The following is a 25,136-nucleotide window of genomic DNA, read 5'->3' on the forward strand; positions in this document are numbered from 1 at the left end:
TATCACAAGAACAGAAAACCAAACACCGCATGTTCTCACTCGTAGGTGGAAACTGAACAATGAGATCACTTGGACACAGGAAGGGGAACATCACACACCGGGGCCTATCATGGGGAGGGGGGAGGGGGGAGGGGGGAGGAATTGCATTGGGAGTTATACCTGATGTAAATGACGAGTTGATAGGTGCTGCACACCAACATGGCACAAGTATACATATATAACAAACCTGCAGGTTATGCACATGTACCCTACAACTTAAAGTATAATAATAATAATAATTATAATAATAATAAATAAATTAAATAAATACATAAATGGTATGCAAGCTTTCAAGTCTAACTGCCTCTTTGGGTTTTCTTTTTTTTTTTTTTTTTTTTTGTTAAGCTTGTGTGTATACAAAATTAAAAACACTGACATCAGTAAAAAAAAAAAAAAAAAAAAAAAAAAAAGAAACATTTGCCTATTGATTTGTCAATTGGGGACATTTGTGAAATGAGAAAAGTCAGTTTAAAATTTTACTTTATTAAGAATAAAGTTTGTGCTCTCTTGTAGTCCCAGAGGATTACAATAATTCAAGACCCACAGTTTGGTAGAGTTAGTTTTAGCCATCCCAATGTGATACCTGGTTAAAGAGAACATGTCCATAGTAGTCTCTACACATCAGGTGGCTGACTTTAATCAGTCTTAGCTGTGGTGTTTCATCCAAGGTGGCTGGGTGAAGGATGTCAGATTTGGACATCCTGTGAACTCTGAAGGAGAATAGTAAGGAAAAAAAATCCTTTAGGTATTACTAAAGGCACTATAGTAGGTAAGTGTGCACTTTTGTGATACCCTAGGATGAGAACCAGATCATCAGTTGATATTTCAGGAAATATTTGTCTAGCATGGGGTGAAGTCCATTCTCATTTACTAAGGAGCCAATGTTAATTGGGGAGCAGAGGTTAATATGCAAAAAGCACTTGAAAAAAATATAAAATCACATGTATTGTATGCATGTGTTATAGAAAATAAGTGGATGCTATAAAATGCATGCTGTCTTGCATTGTCCTTTTTCCTCCTGTGTTCGTGATACTAAAGTCAACCTTATTGTACTATTTCCATATTATTTTCATCACTACCATTAGCTTTGAAGTCTAATAAAATTTTATAAAGATTTTATTTATTTTTAAATCCACAGTAGATAAGAAATACTTGTTGATCCAGGCACAGTGGCCATGTGTGCCTGTAGTCTCATCCTTTTGGGAGTCTGAGGCAAGACCACTTGAGGCCAGGCGTTCAAGGCTGCAGTGCACTATGATTGCTCCTGTGAGTAGTCACTGCATTTCAGCCTGAGCAATATAGCAAAGTCCTGACGCTTAAAGAAAATAAAAAGCAAAGAAATACTCGTGGAGAGATGGCACAGGGTGGTAAAAAATCAAGCATTACTATATGAAAGATATTGAAAGTTATTTGGTATAATGTAGACCTCCTCCAAGTCCAAATAATCTAATTTTCATAAATTTTATACACTAAGGAGAAAATTGTAAATCATATAGACTCACAAGTTTAAAATATTCTTTAATATACAGAGTAGAAGGCAGTGAAATAATTTTTATTTCTATTTTGCATGTGAATAACTGAGGCACAGAGATGAAGTGATTAGTCCAAATGCCCTCACTAGTAAAGGGGAAAGCTAAATGGCCTACAAGTTCACCCTCTTTCTTCTTTACCATGATGCTTTTTTGAGCGACTGAATGTCATCAAACTAGTTTGTACTTGTAAATCTAGGCTAGGGCTCAACTTGACTGGTGATGAAGTGGAGAACCAACACTTCACAATCATGAATTCTTTTTGCCTAATGTGCTTTTCATGATGAGACCTGGTCAAGTGTGTTTTTCTGGTTATAAATGGCTGTTAGGTCATGATAACCAATTTCTGGCTTCTTTTACTTTAATGATGGTTGGTGATTCACATTCTTTTCAATTCACATGAGAAGACTGGTGCTTTACTGTTGGCTTCACATGAACAGAAGACATCTTAATGAGTTTTGGCACTTGGAGGGCATTTCTGCTTTGTTTGCTTCTGAACTTTCATGGAATTCTATGCCAGAATCAAGCTTTCCAGCATCATTGCTCTTTTTAAGGAACTGTTAAAGGAGCCTGAGGGCTCTTGAACTTCTGATACTGATGGGTAGTGAGACACTCTTTTAACTTAATAGGTTCTTTCCACATTTGCTAGGCCGTATTTATTTTTTAATACCAGCAGCCTGGGACATCTGGAGGAGATCCTTGTGTATAATTCAGTAGGCAGACTCTTTTCCTGCCTGTTGTTTTAGTCCTTTGGCTTTGTTTTTCATTTCAATTTACAGCTATCTGTGCATAAAGCACTTGATCTGTGTAGCTAATGTCTTAGACTGGAAGCTAAATGAATGTTTTCAATCTTTTCTTTCTGTAATAGTGATTTTCCAAACAAAGAATTTTACAGTGAGGAAGGCAGAAGTTTATCTTTGTATCTGCTTTATTTAAAGGGGTTGAGCACATTTACCTCATTCAAATACCTACCTGTGACTCGCCCCTAATGTGTGTGTATCCATGTATTCATGTATTGGCTCATGTGAATTCATAAGCTATGATATTTGATTCATTTATGGTTTTCAGCTTTCAAACCAGAGTTACTCAATCAAATAGAATTTATTTTTAAAAATTGAACAAAGTAAGTTTAAAGATCATTCACTCTATCAGTATATATAAAGTTAATTTTCACTTGTTTTTAGCAAAAGATATAATTTTTTCTTTGTTGTTCTACCAAACAGTAGAAAGAATAGAGTATGCCCTGTATTCTCATAAGGGAAGTAGTTGACAAGGACTGCATGTTTGTGTGTGAAGGGAGAACCAATTTTTTAATAACAGCTTTTTTTTTTTTTAAATCACAGAGTATAGCCAGGTGTGGTGGCTCACGCCTGTAATCCCAACACTTTGGGAGGCTGAAGTGGGTGGATCACCTGATGTCAGGAGTTCAATACCAGTCTGGCCAACATGGCGAAACCCCATCTCTACTAAAAATTTTAAAATTAGCCGGGCGTGGTGGTGCACACCTGTAATCTCAGCTACTCGGGAGGCTGAGGCAGGAGAATTGCTTGAACCCAGAAGGCGGAGGTTACAGAAAGCCAGATCCCGCCATTGCACTTCAACCTGGGTGACAGGAGTGAAACTCTGTCTCAAAAAATAAAAAAATAAAAATAAACCACAGAGTATATACCGACAGAGTGAAATGGGAAGGACAACAAGGATGAAACAGGAAGAATGGGACGGAGGGACCATTTTAAAATGTAGTGTATTCATAGACGATTGGAGGTATACTAAGGCCGACAGAGCAGGAAATGACTGCCATCAAAGATAATTTGTTGCTCACAGTTTCCAAGAGGCGGGGCATGTGCATGCCACGCCACCTGGGAAGGCCTGGAGTTGGTTAGGAGAAAGAAAGAGAAAAAGAAGAAGAGCCTTTGTGGTGGTTCCTGTGGGAAGGAATGGGTGAAGCAGGGTGACCAAGCTGTGGGTTGGCTAGTTTGAATCATTTCAATGACCTCTAGGGCATAGGGGTTGTTCCTGGTCATCTGCTCCCTGTTCCTGGGGTGATTTGGGCAGGTGGATGCTGGCCCAGAGATGAGAGCCTGATAAAACCATGTTGGGGTGTGGGTTCTGGATTGATGGGTCTGCATTTGAAAAGAAAGCTTGTGGGTGAATTGTTTAATATCTCTAGGAATTGGCTCTCCTTGGGATCAGCAGTCCTTCTAAGGACAGCAAGGCCTCAGATGTGCAAGCACTATAGTAAAGAAAATAAAAGACATGGATAATACAGGGAGAAAGGAAAAGAGAGCTAGAGGTAGGTTAAGAAAGAAACATACAAAATGCCCTCCAACCTCTAATGATGTTTTAGAGATGTTATTAATACAAGTAAGACACCAAGGTTTTCCTTGACATATCCAAGAAGTTTTAAGCACTCTCTTTTCTTGGTCCCCCTAAGCATTTTTAAAGTTCGACTATAATATAACAACACTTAATATGGTGCCTCAGATTTTACTTATTTCATGGATATCTGTTTTCTCCACTGGACAAGCGGCCCTGAAAGTTTGTACTTTATCATCTCCTTTGCGTAGCAGTGTCTAGCACATTCCACATTCTTATAAATGATTGAAGAAGGAGCAGAAGAGAAGACAAGAAAAATATAGAGTAAAAAAGGAATGTGCAAAGTTTCCAAAGACTGCTAGTGTAGCAATGGGATTTGAGAGTAAATCTCTAGGAAAATATCAAATGACACAATTATCTTATAGAGAGGAGGCTAGGAACATGAATATTGCCCAGCAAAGCATATACTTTATATCTCTAAGGCCATCCATCTTGAATGATACCTGGATCACTAACCTCTTGTTATGATTAATCCATAGATTAATACCTGCCTGGAATTGTTGGGAAATGTTAGAATGGAAAATGAAATTAAAAAAAAAAAGTTATCATAAGTGAAAGAGCTCATAATCATGTATAATATATAGGAATGTTGATGTTTGGACATGAAAAATGAGGATGAAGCATTATTAAAAGTTCAGTTACTATACTATAAAATCAAAAAGGAGTGAAACAAATGTGAGTGCCATATGAATTAAGATGGGTACCTGTTTTTCCCAGTTAAGGAGATAAGCTGGTGTGCAGTGATTCACTGAGCTAAAGAGAGAGTTTATCAGCAGAGTGATCATGAAGGCTTAGTGTGGTCATATCTGCTACCCTCAGAGTCTGACTGCGGGGTTTTTTTTTTTTTTTTTTTTTTTTTTTTTTTTGTGATGGAGTCTTGCTCTGTCTCTAGGCTGAAGGGCTGTGATGCGATCTTGGCTCACTGCAACCTCCACCTCCCGGGCTCAAGCAATACTCCTGCCTCCACCTCCTGAGTAGCTGGGACTACAGGTGTGCACCACCATGCCCAGCTAATTTTTGTATTTTTAGTAGAGATGGGGTTTCACCATGTTGGCCAGGATGGTCTCCATCTCTTGACATCATGATCCACCTGCCTCAGCCTCCCAAAGTGCTGGGATTACAGGCATGAGCCACTGCACCCGGCCCTGGCTGCAGTTTGAAAGGAAGATACATATAGAGGGAAACGCTTAATTTGAAATTGAGTGCCTTTGGAAGAGGTGGTCTCACACTGTGAGAATCTAAATATAGGAGTTGACAGAGTAGGAGTTGTCCAATTTAGCCACTCACATCCACTGAGTTCTTGTTATTTCACATTTCCTAGGATACCCAAAGATCTTTGCAGGAGCCTTCATGGGGTCAGGAATAATTGTTGGAACAACTAAATGGACCCTATATCAAGGATTATGTGAAGCCAATAAAAAACTGTTTGTGAAAACAGAAAATAGAACTTATATTCTTTCCCAGTCAGGTTTTGATTTACTGGTTATTTTAGCTTCTGGTCTCTGTGGTATAGAATCAATAACTGATCATTTAAAACAGTGGTGGCAAATAGGTTTAAACTTTCTTGTTATCTCCAAAGGATTGGTAAAACTGCCTGGAGTCTTGCACTAAGTAATATTCTAAGGCTACATCTCAGCTGAGCTGTAAAGTGCTCTGAGCTCAGTTAGCAGTGTCCACCTTGGACATCGTAGTTAGGCACAGAGCCATTTGTGACAAGTATTCATTATCCCAATTCCAAATACCCTCCTCTATTTCTCAGGTAGTTTAATAATAATATTTTCAGGCAAAAGAACATATTAAATAATTTCTCATGTAATTCTATGAGAGTTATACCTCCATTTGATAATAGTAAAATAAAATATATTAAATTTGCCTAGAAATATTCATATATTTTTAAATGATAGATTAAAATGATCCATGAGTAGCATAAAAAGTACTGTGAAATCACTCTATCCCCACTGGAGACCTGAAAGCCCACGTGGACAACTATACAACCTGTGTGATCACAATTGTATTACCGACTCCCTTCAACCTTCTCCTCGCTGGCATAAAAGTATTCAAATCCATTTTATGCTAGTCTAAATTAGCCACTAAAAAAGGCAAAATCATTTGTCAGCAAGATCTATGCATTCTTTCCTGTATAGAATGAGATTTCAAAATACATTTGGTCTTTTTCTGAATCTCTCCAGTTTCTGTTCATTCCCATTTCCTTAGCTTTTATCCTTGGAGGGATTGAGTAAAGTATGAGTCCCTGGAGTAGAGTAGAACAAAATAAATAAGCAAATAAATATCTAGCTTAAACCAATCTAATTCTACTTAATATCAGGTTCCCCAAAGTTTCAGATGGCTGATTGGCAGTGGACCACTGACCCCAAATTAGACTTTACTTGATTTAGTTTTTATGGTTATCTTTGTGTAGTCACTAGAGACTATTTTACATTAAGCCTACCTCCCCAAAGTAGAATATTTTGAGTACAGAATATATTTATAACTCTATGTATTTTTATTGTTTTATTATTGCTTAGGTATATACTTGTTTTGATTTTCTATCAGGTTGCCTGTCTGTCCCCTGGTCTTCATTTGCTTATGTTTTACAGAAAGAAGTAATTAAAACTTCAAGCAGAAACCTGTTTTTGGTGTTCTTTGAAAATATTCAAAAATTAGTGACATTTAATATAAATGTAAAGATTGAGAATTATTGCCTCCTCTTTGTATCATGCTTTCTAGGGAATTACTGTAGAATTTGTGGATGTGTGTTTCAATAGAAAACTATGCTCTGTCTATAGCATATTCTTCCAGAGTATGTGATTCTAACTCTGATTATTGTCTTTGAACTACTTTCCAATTATTTATTAGTTGTAGATAACTAATGGATACGTAGATGGTGTCCTGTTTGGTAATAATTTTAGTTGATTTTCTCCTTTCTAGGAAATGCACTTTTGTCCTTATTTGCAAGCCAAAACAGTATTCCTTTATTTCATTTAAATTTGTGCATTTTTAAAGCAATATTAACATTGGCTTGGTTCGCTCATATCAAATGAGTACAATAAAATCTTTAAAGCATGTTAATTTATATGTTTGTATGAGAGACATGATTTTAATGTTTCCTGAAAACTATCTTTCAATACCACATTTAGAGGAATTTGTGATTTCTAATATTATATTACTTTAGATCAAATATAAATGAGATCAATAATTATTCCAGAGTTAAGACATGTCATTTTTGAAGCAGTTTGAGTGTTGAAATTTATTTCAAATAGACTATTACCTCTTTTTTCTTTTCTTTCCTCCTCTTTTCTTTAGTAACAAAATCGGTTAAGTCAGACAGATGTTTTCTTAATGTAGTGACAATGTTAAATTAAAAAGACTACCACTACAAATATTCAGAAAATGTCTTTTTAAATTTACTACAGCAAACAAATAATTCTTACACTGTAAAGTTAACCATAATCTCAGTGATAGAGTAAAGTACTAAATTATCTTGACCGGTGAATAGACCGCCAGCTTTGCAACCTGGGTACTTCCAGTCTTCCAGCATTTGCTCAACTCTTTTGAGATAAACTAAACACATTTCTTAAGAGGAAAGGAAAAAAATTCTGAGTTTAATTTTAAAATATTACTAGGGAAAAGACAAAATGGAATGCTTGTGCAGCAGCTGAGAATATACAGAAAGGCATTATTTAATTTAAAGGTTTCATGCTCCCCCCCCCCAAAAAAAAAGGATCATGCCGTCTTTTCCCTTTTATATTTCCTCCCAGGAAAAGTTAAGCATTATTCTTTCAATTTGAATTTTGCATTTTTTTTTTTAAACTAGCTTTACTGGTCACCTAACTCCCCACCCCATACCTTTATGTGTTAAGGATTCAAGTTATTCTGACTTTTCTCAAAGTTTTGTTTTTTAAGTTAATGTTTCTTTGTGTAGTTACTTTTCATTAAGCTTGCTATATTTGCCCCTTGCCTACCATGGGTCATAAGAAGATAAATATCAGACTTGAACATTTTGATTTAATTGACCATTTCTTCTTTTTAAAAGTTGTATGGAGTCAGAAATATAATCTTACACATAATATTCATAATTTAATTGACCAAGTGTTTATTTAGTTCATGTTATAAACTGTTTAGGGCATGAGAACACACAAGTGAAAGTTGTAGGGCCCTTGACAAAGCACAATGCCTAACCACAATTTTAAGCAAACAGACCCATACCACAAGAGAAGAAACAAATTGAAAATAAGAAAGATTTAAGAAACAGCAACAAAAAAATAAAATAATAAAAGTATTTGAGGAAAACAGTAAGCAAAAAAAATTCAAAATAGGTACCATAGTAGTGCTTCCAGCTTCCCTTTTCCTCAAATAAAAAGGCAAGAAACACAACAGTCACCAAATGATATACTTTTAAAACAAACAAAACCCATAAACTGTCCTAAAATTAATATATATATATATTTAAAATTAGAGTTTGAAGGAATACATTTATATTTGAGAAAACTGACTCAGAAAAACCAATATCAAGATATTTTAAAGTAACATGATCAAACATTAAAGAAAAAGCACAAATAATTATTAAACATTCAGGAAAATCACCCAGTTACTTAGAAGAAATTCGTATTTTTATCAGCTTTTAAATAGCAACACTTTATATCAAGAGAATTGCAGCACTGCACTTTTTTCCATTCTTTTATATATTTTTAAAACTATTTGTACAAATTTAGGGGGTACATGTGAAATTTTGTTACACATTTATAATGCATTATAATCAAGTTAAGATACTCATAGACAGAAAATGTGGGCCAAAAACGAAGTGAAGCCAAATTGACTTCCCATTGTAAAGTCCACTTTTATCTGTATCCAAGAATTTAGAAAATATTATTCCTGTAAATCCTTTCTGTGCCATTTGCCAGAACATGAACTTCAGAGACAATGACCAAAGACACATTGGCATAAATACTGAGGATGACATTAATAAAATATTTGCTCATATAACTAATACAAAATGAGGACTATATGAAAAGAATATAGTATGTCATGTTGATATGCTTTGACAATGTAAATATGCAAAAATTGAGGGAGAAGTGGGAAAACATAAGCACAAATCTTTGTTTAACTACTTTGAATAATCATTTTGATTGGTGATGTTGGTATTGTAATTCTGAGATTGTTGTGAAAGTAACACGTGGGATGGCACAAGTACCTAATTATGTGGCATTTTATTTATCTTCTCTAGTGATCTTGAAAATCACATTCTCAGGGTAGAGAAATGAGATACAGATATAAAATAAATGAGCTTATGTCAGTACCCTGTCATTTTGAAATTGAATGGAAAGTCATATTATTTTCAGGTCGTGAAGAATTTTCTCTTTGAAAGTATGTTTGTCTGTGTGTGTATTTTCTAGATCTGCTCATTGAAAATATCAAAATAATGGCTAGCCTAATAGTAATGACCATTCCTGAAGTCCAAATGCAGCTTAGTGAAAACAGTTTTCCTGTTAAGACAAACATACAAACAAATAAAGACATCTTGGAGTAATACGTGATTCCAGAGATCTGGGTCAATGTTTTCAAGATAATCCAGAAATCTCTTGTCACCGTAGATATCACTGAAGCTATGAGAGCCTAAAAGGGTCATGGTTAATGGACTTACGAGCCAATTTGAAGAGGCCCAGTGTCTAAAGAGGGGACAATTTGTCAAAAGGATAATAACTGTAATGTTTTGGTAAACTTCAAATATGTCTAAATGTGTGAGTTAAAATGGACTTGGTAAATAAATTAATTAATTGGTCACCTTTACAAGTTGGCATAAAACCAAATAAATATTTCAAAGCCAATAAATAAGGAAATAAGTTATTCTAAATTAAGAATTGTTCTACTGAGTAATTACATAGGAGATGCAGAAAAAAAGTCTCTTCATATGTGTATTCTAGCTAATAATTGAAGAAGCAATGATCGAATCAGAATATTACCTTTTTTTGCAATGCCTAATAGGTTTTGAGCATCAATTGCTGATAAACCTACAGAATGAAAGACAACTCTGTGGACCTCTTGACTGAAGAAAACACCACCAACTATGAGGTAATTTTAAAAAATTCAAATCAGAATATGATCAATCTTTTATATGTAACATGCAAGTTATGGGAAATATAGAAAACAGTGAAACATGTGAAACTCCACTACAGAGTTTTAGAAAAAGACATCCTGTGGAAACTACAAGTTAAATAACCCAGTTCTTTCACATATAGATAGTAGAGGAAGAGAGGGAGTGGACAAAAAGAAGAGAGTGATTGGGGGTAGAGAGAGAGAGAGAGAGAGAGAAAGTTTTTAAAACAAGTAACTGTGCTATTTAAAGATTTATACTCTGGTAATAAAGCTATAATGAAAAACAAGTAAATAATTACTTTAAAAGTCAGATTAGGCTTTTAATTAGAAGGAGGGCTGGTGATTGACTCTAGGGTAGATGGTAAGTTCTATTTCTTCCCCTGGATAGTGGTTACAAAGGGTATCCATTACAAAGGTAACCATTTAAGTTACCTTTTTCTGAACCTGTATTACGTTTTACCATAGAAAGGGTTGAATAGATATTGAGTAGCTCACTGAATTTTTTAGATAAGTGAAACTTCACTAGACTTCAGATTAAATTTCTAAACTTCATGTTAAAATCATAACACAGAACTATCTGATAGGGAAACTGCTGTTGCTGTGGCTTGTTACCCAACCATAGACTAGATACAATTGTAGAAATTATAAATCCTACTGGCACCAATGCCACTTCTGCATCAGGAGCCTGGCCTCGCCTTATAAACTACTTCCTACTTCCAAATACACATGCACACACTCATACCCAACCCCCACATTCCCCCTACACACAAGAAAAATGAATTTTGTACAGATTCTCCTTTCCCATATTGAAGTCTTATGTGGTGAGGATAATAGCAGAGCCTGTTTGCAGGGAGGAGCATTTTCCTTAGGAAATGATTAGCGTGCTATACGACTGAATACATTTCTTTTTTTATTTTCAGAAAGGAAAAAGGCTATGCTGTTTATTTCTCTATATTTTCATTATTTTTATTTTAAAGTTTACAAAATCAAGAAATGCACAGGGAATACATTAACAGTCTCATGTTCTCCACCCAGTTCATGTTCCTATTTTATTACTTTATCTTATTTTATGTATAAATGATGTAAGATATAACAGTTGATGTCTTCCTTGTTTCCTTCTCAAACTCAAAAGCTCTCTGTTTCCCAGAGACATCATTTAAACAGATTTTGCAAATATTTCTCCGGCCCATGTGTACAGCACATGAGCAAGGATTTTGCTAGAAGACAACAATTAGAGTATTTGGGGGTCATTGGGAAGCATAGTGTCTACTTTTATAGATACAGCTAAATTTCTCATTGATGTGGATATACAAGAATTTGAGAGTTCTTTTTTTCCTATATGCCTGCCTGCTTGATATTTTTAGACTTTTCAGCTTTTGCCAACTTCATAATTGTTAAATAGACTTTCACTTTGTGTTTCTTAATATTCCTGTTAGCACGGCGTATATCAGTGAAACACTGGATTTTTAATTTCTTTTCTAAGAGCAAACCATACATTAGTCTAATTGATAATTGGATTGTTGGTAACTCAAGGGATAAATGCTTAAGGAGATGGGTAACCTGTTCTTCATGATGTGCTTATTTCACATTGCATGTCTGTATCAAAACATCTTATGGACCCCATAAATATACACACCTACTATATACCCACAAAAACTAAAAATTAAAAATAATAATGAAAGTGAAAATAAAAATAAATTGATAGATGCTGAACAATCCATAGCACAGAGGGTATATTCATTTTGTTCACTTGCCAAAGCGTAAAACACCTAACCTGATCATTATGGTGAATGTATACCAAATCAGGTGGAGAGTCTTGACATGAACTGATTCTCTGGATTTTTCTCTCAGAAATTAAGAATTTGAGCATGAAAAGTATGGGTCCTATATTTGAGAACACTGAACTTGCAAGTTGATGTTAGAACTGAAGTTGCATTTTTGGGTGGCACTTTTGGGAGTTACGAGCATTGAGGGAATCAGGAAGATGGGACAGTGTCAGGATAGGGTCCCACAAGCTTCCTTCTAGTTCCAGGTCAAAGCAAAACCCAGCCACAGCATGTAACTGTAGCTCTGGAAAGTCTCCCCTGAATGCTTATAATAAATCACCTTTTATTTATGGTATGTTAAATGGACAGTTACTTGGACTCAGCAAATTCCCTGTTATTTTATCTGTTTGGATACAGCAATCACTCTTCTCAGCAGAGACATTTGCCCTTTATGGCAAATAAATGATCAAAAGTAAAGAACAGGCACTTTTGTACCTTCTGGGAAATGTTAACCACAGACTAAATCAGTCTGTGTTACTCTAGGCAGAGTGGAAAATAAAGCAGGTTGGTAATTAAAAGATCTGAGATAGGTTCTGAGTTCTACCACTTCTTAGCTGTTTGAAATCAGACAACTAACTCCTCTGGATATAAATTACCTTATCTATGAGATAATGACAATAATATATACTTTTCAGGATTTTGGTAAAGCTTAATGAGATTAACTGAAATAATAGATGCAAATGGGCTTCATAAAACATGTGGTCATAATATAGAAATAATATAATCTGAAGAAAAAACACAGTAAGAAAGCCAGTGCTATAGCCTAATTTTCGTATGTATTTGTCTTCTTTCTATTTTCTCTGGGTTAGAAACACAAAGCTTAGTTTCCCAGAGTGCTTTAAATTTTGTAAGAAAACATGAACTTTTTAAATGAGGCTTCTTTGGGTAAATGACAAAGGAGCCAGAAAGGAAAGAAGGAACTCTTAGACACAAGCCATGCTTTTTGGAATTCATCAAGCCTCCCCTTTTCTGCTCTCATTTGTTGGGGGCTACTCTTTTTTTTTTTTTTCTTTTTTTTAACCAGTAACCCATCTACCTTGCACAAAGCAGTAAGATATTCCTAAAGGAAGAAATTCTTGGCTGATTTAGATGAAAAGTAGTGTTGCCCCTGATTGCTGAGCAAACTGAGTATATCACTTCAGTACTGCATTTGGTAGCATTTTGGGAATAGGAGTTTAGAGATGATTTTCAAGATTAATGAAAGTTGAGATGGATGACAAGCTGGGATTTGATGGGCTCACTTGACCATTTTCACACATGGAGAAGAGGGATGTGTTCAGAAACTATATTAAGCTAGTGGTTATTAAATATTAATACCACATTCTAATTATTTTAGTTATTTTCTTATTTTTAATTATGGTAAATACACAAAACAGAAAACTTACCACCTCCATCATTTTTAAATGCACAATCCAGTGTTAAGTACATTCACATTGTGGTGCACCCAATTTCCAGAACTCTTTGCATCTTGCAAAACTGAAACTTTATACCCATTAAACGATAACCATTCTAATTATTTTAGAAGTGTATTCTCTTAAAGTGCTTGGTAAAGCATATACTAAATCAGAAGCAATACATCCTGTGCCTGTGTTCATGTAAATATGTCATTCTTAGTTGACAAACATATAAGCTGTGGGTGTAGGTGCAGATGTGACCAAGTCTGAGAACCATATGATGTACAGCCAGTCCTGGAAATGACATAGAAATAGATCAAGAAGTGCCAGTCACAAAGATACAGATGTTTTAAGAGAATGGATCCCATGTTTCTCAGGAACAGGTGCTTTGCCAAAAAGCACAACAAGAAGGGCCTGAAACGGACGCCCGCCAACAGCACCAAGGCCCTGAGTACACAGGCTAAGCTCCCTGAAAGCCCAGGAAGGTCAAGTCCAAGATCTCAAAGGGCATGAGCCATGAGCTTGATTGACTTGCCTATATCGCCCACCCCAAGTTTGGAAGGCGCTCTTGTGCCTGCGTCTCCAAAGGTCTCAGGTTCTGCTTGCCAGAACTCAAGGCCAAGGCTGAGTCAAACCAAGGCCCAGGCTGTGGCTGTGGCTCTAGCTCCAGCTCCAGTTCCGGTTCCAGCTCAGGGTCCCAAAGGTACCCAGGCCACCAGTAGGCTCCTGAGTCGAGGCTTTTGTCTGCCAGTGTAAAGATAGAATGATTGGTGTGACCACTGTGCTGCCCTCTGCATGGGGTTGATGTCCTCCTGTGCTATTTGAACAATTAAACCCAAGGCAGGATATGCCTAAAACAAACAACCAAAACAACAACAACATAGAGAAGAGTCACTGGTTCTAAAATGTTTATACATACTTTGGCACAATGTGCTTGGTGATTAAAAAGACTCTCATAACAATTATGTACATCAAAATATCAAAACATGACTTCAGATTTGGTCTAAATGACAAATTTCAATTGATTTAGTTCATTTTGCTGGTTAATGAATCTGTTGTTTAAAATGATGATAATAATAATAATCAGGACTTTGATTTCACAGAACATTTTGTTTGGATAGGAGCCAAGTTCCTTTGCTAAGGTTCATGGACAGTAGCCTCAGTTTAAGTGGTAAATGTGGACTATTGGACCCACCTAAAGATGAATATTATTGGTTTTTCTCTGAAGAAACTTTGGCTGACATTTCTCCAAGACATATGCTTATATAGCAGTAAAAGTTTTCCAAGATCATTTTCATGCTTACTTCAAGCAATTGTCAAAAAATGTCTTTTCTCTATTGCCTTTGCAACCTTAACACCCACAACAACTTGGAGTTAAGTCAATTTCATAAAACAGCAACCTGTTGGGAAGGAAATTGACTAGAAGTGCAAATGACAAAGGCTTTTTGTTGTCATTTTTTAGACATAGAAAAATGATTGGAATAAGAATTAAATATAATTGATCATATAATCTTTCTTATCCTTAACCAACTCATTAGATTTTGAAGTTTTAATAGAGGTAAGCAAAGTCCTGTATTACCTGCAAGATGAAAATAGAAATGAGTACATGATAATTGATGTATAGGTTTCTCTAGTTCTAGAGCTGCAGAAAAGCTAGTGGGATTTATATATATATATATATTATTATACTTTAAGTTCTAGGGTACATGTGCATAACGTGCAGGTTTGTTACATATGTATACTTGTGCCCTGTTGGTGTGCTGCACCCATCAACTCGTCAGCACCCATCAACTCGTCATTTACATCAGGTATAACACCCAATACAATCCCTCCCCCCTCCCCCATCCCCATGATAGGCCCCGGTGTGTGATGTTCCCCTTCCCGAGTCCAAGTGATCTCATTGTTCAGTTCCCACCTATGAGTGAGAACATGCGGTGTTTGGTTTTCTGTTCTTGCGATAGTTTGCTGAGAATGATGGTTTCCAGTTGCATCCATGTCCCTACAAAGGACACAAACTCATCCTTTTTTATGGCTGTATAGTATTCAGCCCCAAATCTCCTTAAGCTGATAAGAAACTTCAGCAAAATCTCAGTATACAAAATTAATGTGCAAAAATCGCAAGCATTCTTATACACCAGTAACAGACAAACAAAGAGCCAAATCATGAATGAACTTCCATTCACAATTGCTTCAAAGAGAATAAAATACCTAGGAATCCAACTTACAAGAGATGTAAAGGACCTCTTCAAGGAGAACTACAAACCACTGCTCAGTGAAATAAAAGAGGACACAAACAAATGGAAGAACATACCATGTTCATGGATAGGAAGAATCAATATCGTGAAAATGGCCATACTGCCCAAGGTAATTTATAGATTCAATGCCATCCCCATCAAGCTACCAATGAGTTTCTTCACAGAATTGGAAAAAACTGCTTTAAAGTTCATATGGAACCAAAAAAGAGCCCGCATTGCCAAGACAATCCTAAGTCAAAAGAACAAAGCTGGAGGCATCACGCTGTCTGACTTCAAACTATACTACAAGGCTACAGTAACCAAAACAGCATGGTACTGGTACCAAAACAGAGATATAGACCAAGGGAACAGAACAGAGTCCTCAGAAATAATACCACTCATCTACAGCCATCTGATCTTTGACAAACCTGAGAAAAACAAGAAATGGGGAAAGGATTCCCTATTTAATAAATGGTGCTGGGAAAATTGGCTAGCCATAAGTAGAAAGCTGAAACTGGATCCTTTCCTTACTCCTTAAATGAAAATTAATTCAAGATGGATTAGAGACTTAAATGTTAGACCTAACACCATAAAAACCCTAGAAGAAAACCTGGGTAATACCATTCAGGACATAGGCATGGGCAAAGACTTCATGTCTAAAACACCAAAAGCAATAGCAGCAAAAGCCAAAATTGACAAAGCGGATCTAATTAAACTAAAGAGCTTCTGCACAGCAAAAGAAACTACCATCAGAGTGAACAGGCAACCTAGAGAATGGGAGAAAATTTTTGCAATCTACTCATCTGACAAAGGGCTAATATCCAGAACCTACAAAGAACTCAAACAAATTTTCAAGAAAAAAACAACCACATCAAAAAGTGGGCAAAGGATATGAACAGACATTTCTCAAAAGAAGACATTTATACAGCCAACAGACACATGAAAAAATGCTCATCATCACTGGCCATCAGAGAAATGCAAATCAAAACCACAATGAGATATCATTTCACACCAGTTAGAATGGCAATCATTAAAAAGTCAGGAAACAACAGGTGCTGGAGAGGATGTGGAGAAATAGGAACACTTTTACACTGTTGGTGGGATTGTAAACTAGTTCAACCATTATGGAAAACAGAATGGCGATTCCTCAAGGATCTAGAACTAGATGTACCATATGACCCAGCCATCCCATTACTGGGTATATACCCAAAGGATTATAAATCATGCTGCTATAAAGACACATGCACACGTATGTTTATTGTGGCACTATTCACAATAACAAAGACTTGGAATCAACCCAAATGTCCATCAGTGACAGACTGGATTAAGAAAATGTGGCACATATACACGCTAGTGGAATTTTTAACAGATGCTGCTTTGCTAGCATGATGTGAGTTATTATTCCTATTATTACTTACTCTTCCATTTGAGGAGAATAGGCAAAACTGTCACAGTAGGAGCAAATTAAAAAAAAGGGAAGCAATAAAAATGAAAGTTCTTCCTTAGATGACAAGAATTTATTTTGCAAAGTTTGAAATACTATTTATGTAGAGTAAAGAATAGAGTAACTCTTGAACTGTTTATCCAAGGGACTTCCCTGTGATTGTCCTCAATTGGTTAAATTGTTTCTTAGACACCTTTATGGAAAATAATTGAACGTAAAATATTTAGAACTTTGATAGAAATAATTTAAGCAAATGTTTATGTTTAATTAAATCATGTCAATCTGTTGAAAATAAGCAGTATAATGTTAGTTTCTCTGAAAAATGCACTGTTTTGACTAAGAAAAAAACTTCTGCCAAACATTTATTTAAAATAAATAATTAGATGGAGATAAATATTTGAAATAAAGAATCAAATTAAATAACTACTTGTTCCATTTTTCCATCATATATTAATGCACTTATTTTACATCTTCAAGAGTAATGCATTAAAATAAAGATACATGATACATATACATGCAAAAGAGCAGAAGCAAATGGTTTACCATTAATGGAAGGTTGTAGTAAAATCATTCTGATACCATTCATGCTTTGTGAAATTATTACACATGCAAAGAGATTTAGAAATTAACTAGTATAATTCTGTCAAGCCATGAAAATAAGCAAAGACAAACCAAATGAGAACAAATAAAGGCTATTTATTCACAGCTTGCTATAGCGAGGGAGTCAGCCACCATTCCTTCTGTTTTGGCACAGACTCAAAGGCAGGCAAAGTGGGAAAGCTTTGTAGTGGAAAAAAGGGAAGACTTCAGATATGCCTTGACTGGGGGCTATTGTCATGAGGAAGCTTAGGCAGGCCAACTTGATGAAAAGCATCCAATGTGATTAACTAGGGGTGCATATTTTGGTTTCTCTTATTGGTCCTGAGTTGAAAGCAGGGGCAAAAATTAGGGAAGATGTTAGTTATTAATGAAGCCCTGGCCATTTGGGGCTGATTGTTACAGGGACTTTTGGTTGGCTTCCGAAATCATTGCTAGAGATAGCAGTGAGAATTTCTACAAGTCCAACTTTTAACAGGCTGATTTCCTGGGTTGGTTATTGTAGATTATGGATGGTTTCTGGGTCAGGTTGCTGTAGGCTGTGAGTTAGAGTTACATTTATTTATAGGATTTGGTATTGTCCATTTGTAGGAAATGCTATCATCCATTTGTATATTCAGTCTCTCAAAACAAACCAGTGTGAAAAACAAAATGCATAGGACAACTAAAGAGATGATTTTGTTCAGGATACTGCATTGCAGAGAATGATCATTAGTGAGAAATGTATCAAAGATGAGGGCAAAACCTGAAGTTTTATAGAGGCAAGTAAACAAGTGAGTCATGAGGAAGTGTAGAGCTGAGTCTCATTTGTGTGACTGAGGAAGGGTGCATATTGTCATCTTGGAATATGTTAGCGTAGGTGGTCATTTGCTATTAGATAGCAGAACATAAGGGACTGGGGGGATGTCTACACTTTGCTGACATTCCAAAGCACAAGGCTATTCAGCATTGTCATCAATAAACAGTGCAGTTTTTGAGATAAATCAAAAGCTTACAAATAATTAGTTGTTTCGTCTAATGCTCCCTGTAGCCATTACCTATCTAGACTGAACAAATTCTGGTGTATTTATATAGGAACTCAGAGAAGAGCACAATCACTTCTGATAGTTATTTGGGTATGATTCAAGGATGTATTTACATCTGGACTGGACTCTGAAGGATGGCTCCAATGTTGATGAGCATTGCAGATGGATAAAATGGAAGGCAACATGATCCAAAGCATGGCAGTGGTAAAATCTTAAAGGCTCTTTGATGGATTAGCAGCCTGTCATGGCCTTTTAAGGGCTTTGTGTAGGTAAATTTGGCCATGCCTAGAAAATAAGGTGAAGATAGATCCCAAGGGGCCTGAATAATTTGCAAATCATTTAGTAGACAATGGAAGCTAGTGAAGATTTTAACATACGGGAGTAATGTGGCAAAGTGGTTCTTTAGGAAGGTCAATCTCATGGCAACGTAAAGGTTGTAAAAGTTGTCTCTTAGATAGAGACTAATGAGAAATACAGGAAATGTCAAAAATATACTTCTGGCCATGGAAGATAAAGGACTGACCCAGAGTAGGGGAAGTGGTTTTGAGAGGAAAACACAAAGGACAGCTGTGGTTTTTTGTTTGTCCAATTTCCATTCTACTTTCCTCTGGTAATAGCCCATCAAAATTCTTTTTTCGTTTGGTGAATATTCCCTCCCACTGTCTCTTGTGAAGTTTAGACGTACTTATTTTGAGACGCCCCTGGGATAACTCTATGGAGATGTCTGCAAGATAGTTTTTTATTGATGTTGGATGCTTAGCTTGTATTTCTGGCTTCCACCTTGCTTTCGGCTTCGCCTGTCAGTGAAAGTTGCGAGCATCCACCAAGCTATCCTACTTAGAAAGCTACTCCTTCCTCTCCCCTATTTCACAAATCCTATCAACAATTACACTTTATTTATTTTACTAAGTAAATAGATTTAAATCTCACCTCGATCACCTCTATGCTCCCTATCTCAACTGTCACTGTCTTAGTCTAGCCTCCTCCTCATCTCTTGAATAGACTTCTGAATAATCCTGTTAATGCTTCACATCCCTCCCTTTCCCCATAAATTCATTGCCTACATTAACATCAAGGAGACATTTACAGCAAATGCAAATCTGGTCATGTAATTCCTTTGACTGTTCCTATTTTCTCTTACCCTTAGATTGAACTCCTTTACATGGACTATAAGACCTCATATGACCCAGCTCTTTTCTATCTCACCATCCTGATTGCACTCTTTCTTTGTCTCTACTCCAGTGAGATAGATCTTCATTTAATTTCTTGGATTTATCTTTTTTGTTGTTGTTGCTGTCTCTAAGCTTTTAAATCTGCTTTTCTATCTTGTGATGTTCTTTTCCTCTGCCAATGTATTTTCATCTGTATCTCTTCACTAATTCCTATTTATCCTTTAGATAGTATGTCTCTCTTTATTTTTATTTTTTATTTTTTATTTTTTCCTTTCATGGGGACAAACGAGCCTGAAGTTTGTAGGAGTGGTGAGGGTTAGAGGTAGGCAGGTGATAGAGAAAACTCAAAGTAGGGGAAACTCCTGAAGGAGAGCACATGAAGCAAAGAGAAAATTGCAGAACCTGGGCTCCTTGGAGAGCATCAGTGCTTCATGGAAAGGCAGAATAGCAGGAAAATTTGAGGGTAGCCGGGTAACAGGCACTGAGCGATGAGGTCCAAGACAAAGCTAATGATCAACAAAATCAGGTGCATTATTGAGTCTGCTAGAGTTAAGATTTGAGAAATGGCAAATTCCTAAATTTACCATTTAGGAATTTATTTTTATCTCTACTGCTACTATAATACTGGGGATAAAAGTCAGGTGGCAGTGAGTTAAACAGTAGCAAAAAAGTAGAGATAGCAAGAATAAAATGCTCTTTGAGAGTTAAGGATGGCAAAGACTGGGAAGAAAAGAAATATTAGCATTTTGACTTTAGGAGGATCAAGATGAAAAAAGGGTGTGTGTGTGTGTGTGTGTGTGTGTATTATGAATTAGATGTAATTTTAATAGGACTGGGGAAAGGAGCAAAGATTAGTATTTTGCTACACGCTCATGAGCCTCTTGGAGGAAGTGTCTTAAGCCACGTAAAAGGTGGCAGTATGAGACTAAAATATGGGTAATCACAGTTAGTGTTTATCATAATCTTTTATATTGATTTTGGAAAATAATATTAATAAGTGATTGTTTATGATATGAAAGTTTTATTTACACTGTAATTGTTTTGAAGAATTTGGGCTTCTGTCAAAACAATCTAAATAGGAAACTTTGCATTTTCTTTCTAAAATGCTCTCAACTTCTCCCCGTAGCCTAGTCTATGCTAGGAAAGCGTGGGAGAGGAGAGTTTGTGTGTCAGACCAGCATAGCAATGCAGCTCAAGCACAGCTATTACTTTCATTCTTCCGAGAGCAAAATCTTGGTCCAAAGATAGAATAGGTTGCCTCAGGGAGAAGTGAGTTCCACATCAGTGGGATTGTTCAAGCTTTTGAGAGCTGTTCAGATTGGTGATAGGCCTAGATGATTTTTAAAGGCCCTTCCATCCTCAATAGTCTATGAATTTCACGTTTCCAAATGATTGTAGAGCTTGAATGCAGGCTACACGCCAAGTTAAGAGTAAATAGATGTGAGCTGTTAACAAAGTAAGCAGTGAAGTGGAATATTGTTTTTGCTGGCAAGCTTTGCCGAGGATAATCTGCTGTAAGAGAATTGAGAGTTGATTCTATTAATTTTCATTGCTTCTCTTTTTAGACAGATTTCAATCTTGTGTTGACCTTCTGAGGTATATTTTCAAGAAAAAAGTAAGATTGAACTTCTTAGTGGAACAGTCATTTTCCTAGTCTCTAGCCTTTCTTGCTTAATATATTTACATGCATTTTGATGGGAGTCTTATTTCTGAGTTAGTCTACAGCTTTTACTACAGCCTCATAGTGTAATGTGTGTCCGGACCCTAAGAGCGAATAAAGCTTTGTATTCATGGGCCATTCCGAAGGAACTGGCTGGTTTCATCATCTCCCATTCTGCATGTAGTTGGGTCTATGATGTCCTCCTGTCCCATAATTTCCTCATTCCTTTGATCACATACCCCCTTTCAGATGAGGAAACTAAATTAGAGCAATTGTGAATGGTCCAAGGTCATGGAGTTAATCAACGGAGAGAACATATCATGCACATCAGGAGAAAACATAGATAACAGAATCTTCAAAGGTGAATCATCAAGCTCCTGTCTTGATGCTGACATTGGCCTTGTGCTTAGCGTTTCTGCATGTCTAGCACTCTAGGCATATTTTCCACACTGCACAAATTGTATTACTGCTGAGGCCCACATATTATTACTTGTAGAACAACTAAACAAGTATCATGAATAGCAAAAATCAAATTTGTATGAGAAGGCTCAATTCTCCTGCAAAAAAAAAAAAAAAAAAAAAAAGGAAATTGCCTTTACTGAGAAATAATTCATTAATATTTTTGTTATTCAAATAAAGAAGCATGATAAAAGAGGCAGAGCCATCAATTTGAAAAAAATTCTCAAAGATTTTCTTAGCTTTTTGCTTCATTAAAGTAAGCAAGGGAAGAAACCACAACAAAAGATGCCACCTTTCAGTTGGATTTATCTATTTGACAGAAAAAATATCACCAAAGCTATTTAATAATGTATTTCATGAATGCAAATGGGGGATATCTCACCTAAGTTGACTTACAGTTGTCTATACAATTTTATTTTTACTTCATTTTCTGACAGAAGGGTAGTTTTACATTTTTACTCTAGGCAACGAAGTTCATTTTAGAATGAGATACTTGAACATAATCAAATTCTTAATTTGATTTCTCAGGTGAGAAATCATGATAGCAGAGAAAGTGCTTTTTCCCATGCATGAACTGAAGATAATTCAGTGAAGTGTAGTTTGACAAATATTTATTGAGTGCCTACTCTGTTTCCAACACTGTTACAGGCACATTGTACACAGAAATGGAAGATAGTAACTGTTCTCAAGGAATTCTGTCTCATGGGGGGATTTGTGGCCTTGTCTCTGAGTCTCATCAGTTTTAATTTTTAGAGCCATTTCTGTTTTCAAAGTTGCAGTAATTTTTCATCTTAGTTGATAGATTTCACCAGTTCTGCTCTCTCAGGTTTCATACAACAATATAAAGCATGTGATCTGGAAACATCTTGATGAGTAGCCCTGGCAATATTTCTCTTAGAAGCAGTGTTTCTGTTCCACTTCAAAACTTCTTTGTGGAACAGTCATTTTCCTAGTCTCCAGCCGTTCTTAACTTACTTGATATATTTACATGCATTTTGATGGGAGTCTTATTTCTGAATTAGTCTACAGCTTTTGTTATAAATAATATTTAATAGAACACAGTAAGATGAGAATAAAGATTTCACATTTAGAGTTTCCACTTATTTTTTTTTTTTACCAGTAATTATGAAAGTTGTTCCTGGATATGGGAACAAAAAAAAAAGAACTGATTAATTTACAGAAAGTCAAGAAAAATTAGAGAGTTTAGAGAAAACCAAGATGGCATGTTTTTCTTACTATTAGAAGAGATACTATCAAATAATTCGGTATTGCCTTTTTTCACAAGACACAGACATCAGTATTTCACTACACTGAAAAATCAATTCAGTGTTTTATACTGCAATAATCGTGAAGCCAAAGATAAATTATTGAATGAGTTAGTCATTGTTTCTCAAATTTTTTGTTTATAGATCACCTGGGAGACCTTGTTAAAATGCACATTCTGATTTGAGGTTTGAAGTGGGAACTGTTGTATATCTGCTGTACCCAATACAGTAGCCACTAGCCACATACGGCTTTTGAATACTTGAAATGTAGCTAGTGAGATGAAATATTTAATTTAATTTAAACAGCCACACATTGCTAGTGGCCTCCACATTTCACAGTGCATAATTAGTCTATCAGAAAAAGTCAGAAAATTAATGAATCATTGTCAGGCTTTAGGGGCTGTATTATGTGTCTTATGTTTTTTGTTTCTTTTTTTCTCTTTGTGTTTTTCCTGTTTTCTAGACAGTAGTGTGTTTTGCTATTCAACTGTCTTGAATTTCCTGGTAGAATCTTTGAAAGATATGTGGTAATTTTTTTTTCTTTCAGTTATTCTACTTATTTTTGACTGATGAAAGCAAAATTAATTTATTAATTAAAATAACATTTTGTTGACTTTCTCATCAGAGGTATAGCCAACCAGGCTTAGAATCATTGCACATGAAAACATTCCACGAGAGTTAATATACTACATTTATTCATGGAAAAACCTCTTCAGGTGCCAGACGTCAGAATAAGTAGACTTAATTTTGAATATATTTTCTTTTATGTCTTCATTTAGAACTAAGACTGTGTGTCTTTATCCTCTGTTAAATAAGAGAGTAAGAAAAAAATACTAAAGTTAGCAAATATGATCAGTAGGTAAATCCCCTAATCAATAATTACTCTGAATAAATGTAAAGACCCTTCCATTGAGTGATTAATAGTGTGAAATAAGTCTTCTCTAGAGGCATAAACAAAATCTACCAGCTGAGTACATTAAATGGACAGTGATTTTGACTATTCTCTCACAAATTTTTCAAATAATTTATTATTTATATATGTGCATAGTATTTATTATGTGACAGGCACTTTCTAAGTGCTTTTAACTAACACTTTTTTAATCCTTACAACAATTCTATATGGTAGAGTCTCAGACTCACTGACAGATAAGAAAACTGAATTGTAGATAAATAAAGTGTCTAGACTCAGATGGTGACAAATAGGAAGCAGGTTTGAAAGCTGGCAGGGCCCATGCTCTAAACCACTGTGCAGTGTTGTGTGGTGGGTTCAGTGTTGGTCTAATATTAAAGAATAGCCTTTCTCATATTAGGCTCTTTATTTTCAGAATATTTCAAGAATCACTAATTCATTAGCAGTCTTTAGAAGGAGAAGGCATTCTTATTTCTGTTTTTCCTCATAATCAAGCAGGTGGAATTTTATTTGAGCATTAAAAGACTTTAGAACTTGATTCCTATACCTGTTTTACAGTACTTGGGTCATTTGTGGCAAACTTCTTCATCTCTAAACATCAACCCTCTCATCCCTCAGAGTGATTAATAATAGAGCCTACTTCATGATGGTTTTTATTAGAATAAAATGAGAAGGTATATAATTCACATAAAATACCTACCACAAAGATGTTAAAATGTTAATCAAGTTCTCAAGAAATATTAAAACAGATGGAAGTTTAAACAAAACTAATGTCACTATATGAAAATGTTGACTGACACTAGCTCCATGTAATAGAAGCAAATACAAACTGGCATGTAAATTTGATGAAATTCAAATACCTTAATCACACTGAACATTTCACTAAAACTATTTATTTGACAAATAGAAAACAATTAAATGTATAAATAGATTCATTTCCCTATTCACTATATAAATTTTATATACATGGTAGAGTCTTAATTTTTGTGTCTCATTGACATGAATTTTAATGGTGCATTGGATATAAAATGTCATACAGGTTCATCGTATTCATTCCTTTTTTAAAATGTCTAATACCAGTGACATCAAATGCTACCATGAATAATTGTGCCT

At 35.6% G+C, this 25,136-nt stretch overlaps 1 long non-coding RNA gene across 1 annotated transcript in view; it reads right to left on the minus strand.

Moving 5' to 3' along the window:
* Positions 1–598: 598 nt before the first annotated feature.
* LOC126941374 (uncharacterized) overlaps positions 599–25,136 on the minus strand; it is a 57,461-nt gene continuing 32,923 nt past the window's right edge. The window contains exon 3 of the long non-coding RNA XR_007721276.1: positions 599–749. This is a non-coding gene — a long non-coding RNA (uncharacterized LOC126941374). The remainder of the gene's footprint in view (positions 750–25,136) is intronic.

This window comes from Macaca thibetana, chromosome 18, assembly GCF_024542745.1.
Source record: "Macaca thibetana thibetana isolate TM-01 chromosome 18, ASM2454274v1, whole genome shotgun sequence".
NCBI lineage: Eukaryota > Metazoa > Chordata > Mammalia > Primates > Cercopithecidae > Macaca > Macaca thibetana.